General features: G+C 35.3%; 1 long non-coding RNA gene across 1 annotated transcript in view; it reads right to left on the bottom strand.

The window, feature by feature from the left end:
* Nucleotides 1-1,189: 1,189 nt before the first annotated feature.
* LOC117179024 overlaps nucleotides 1,190-2,218 on the bottom strand; it is a 7,772-nt gene continuing 6,743 nt past the window's right edge. Inside the window, exons 2-3 of the long non-coding RNA XR_004467847.1 lie at nucleotides 1,700-1,741; nucleotides 1,190-1,628 (exon numbers count right to left, since the gene is read on the bottom strand). This is a non-coding gene — a long non-coding RNA (uncharacterized LOC117179024). The remainder of the gene's footprint in view (nucleotides 1,629-1,699; nucleotides 1,742-2,218) is intronic.

Genomic DNA, 2,218 nt, shown 5'->3' with positions numbered 1-2,218 from the left:
ACCGTAGTTCCGCGATTAAAAGGGTGACATAAAGGGGGTAGGGGTGTTTTAGATGTAAAGAAATTGTGTAAGTCACAAGGTATACAGTTACACGCCTTTGAATTTTTCTTCAGGGAAGGCTTTGAATATCAAGACAGAAAGCATAGAGAAATTAGAAACGCAATGGAGACAAAAAGCCATCCACGGTGAGCACTCCAAAAAACGTTAGGAAACGAAGATTACATCTTATATTGGGATGTTACTATCTAGAGGGATGATCATATCCGACTTAACCAACCCGACATCGAGATGCATGAAAAAAAGGTGGAAGTATCGACATCATCGACATAGCTTGTCCACTTAAACGGAATTTGCAAGTGAACTATTAGAACCAAGATCCATAAGTATACTCAGGTGAAAAAGTCATATATAGTTTATATATAGTGATCAAGATAAGAAGGCGGTTTGTTAAAGACCTGTCGCATTGCAAGAGACTTCCTAGCCACAACATCATCACAAAAGATTGAAAACATCTTATCAAATTAATTCATAACATCCTCATCTCACCAGGCACTGGGCGCAGTCCGTGGCTGATGATAAAAGCCCGGGTTCACACGAGAACAAGCTTAAAAAAATTGCAATAACCTACTCTTGAAAGGATCGACTCCCAGTTTTTTTCTTTCGGCTAGTGACGCTTGCACTTCATTCTTTCTCACGCGCTGGATGCCGAGATCTTTAAAGACAACTCTTCGGTTGTCTCCTTCTTTGATATCTATTTGGCAGACTCTTTTCTTGCAATGTTGACTTTTATCGACCAACAGATGCGGATGCGGTCTAGGGTTTTTATCAGGCTCATCTTTCACTGTCACACAAGATACCATCACGAACATTCTTCCTGTATGTCCTATTATCTGATAAGCCAAAGAATGTGTAATTAAAACGATCAAGAAAGAAGTTGCTGATGCGTACTCGTATTGTGTGCCTATTAAAAAAAATCCAGCTTTGTATATTGTTTACCACCAGGTTCTTAAGAAGATAAAATTAAAAGACTCAAAAACTTCTATCTTAGTTTAAAAAAAAGGCTTGAAAGTAGCTCATAATTCCGATACATCAAAACATTCGAAAAGGATTCAAATTATAGCTTGGAAATTTCAATTCTACATTAAATATAAACTAATGAAATATGTATTTGGAACTCACTCGAATAGTAGGAAAAGCTTTCTCGTCCCTTGTGCTGTTTTTACCAAGCAGGCTTTCGCGATAATGAGAGCCTCCATTTTTATATCGAAAACGTACAGCAGCAGTTGGTTGTTCCTCAATTTCGATGTAGGGTTTAAAATTATGATTTTCTAATGTTGAAATTGAACTTTGAGTTAGATTTCCTGTCATTATCGATGGATTTCTTATCATTTTTAAAAATAATTTCTACTTGTCTGTTATTTTTAATCCGGGAAACCTAAAATAATTTCAAATTCCTCGATGAAATACACAAGTATAAATTGATTGATTCACGAATGTCCTCGGAGAATCTGTGAAATCCTCGATAATTTTAGGGTGTAGATCCTGTTCGAAAATAAAAAGAGGATTTTTCTACTACGTTGCATTACCTTCCGGGCCAGGGATCTCGTCCTATTCTTTTATTAATTCAACTGCAATGAAAAGACCAAGAAATTAAATAAAAATACTACAGACCCTATAATTAGATTGTAAAAATTCATACTCTATCAGAATTTGGCTTCAGGTTGTCTTTTTCACGGCAATCCTGAAACAGGCATTTTAAATATTTAATGAAAAAAAAATCTATTGCAAAATTAAACAAAAAAAAAACGTTATTTGACATTGATCTCCCAGTGAAGACAATATTATTCGAAATTATTTTAGGAATGATAATTCTGTGAACGTAGAACATTTTCGGTGAGCGCAGACAAATCACAAAGAAAAATATGCTTTCGCGCACACCGCGCGTTCATGTCCCTAAGTTTTTATTTACTAACATTTAAAATATAAGCTATTACGAATTCATTCTGCCACATTTTTAAAAATGTTAAGTCTTTGAAATTTGCTGGGCGCAGTAATCAATAATTAATAACTTTGAATTAAAAGCCTTTAAAATTAAATATATATAATTAAAAATTTCTCATAAGGACAACCGCAGGATTTCGCCGGGAGCGGATGCTAATCTGAAAAATTGCACCCGCTTCCAGCGAAATCGCGGTAAAATTTCAGCCACAACCACGTC

Source organism: Belonocnema kinseyi, chromosome 8 (genome assembly GCF_010883055.1).
Source record: "Belonocnema kinseyi isolate 2016_QV_RU_SX_M_011 chromosome 8, B_treatae_v1, whole genome shotgun sequence".
Taxonomy (NCBI): Eukaryota; Metazoa; Arthropoda; class Insecta; order Hymenoptera; family Cynipidae; genus Belonocnema; species Belonocnema kinseyi.
This window is presented reverse-complemented; position numbering and strand designations above follow the sequence as displayed.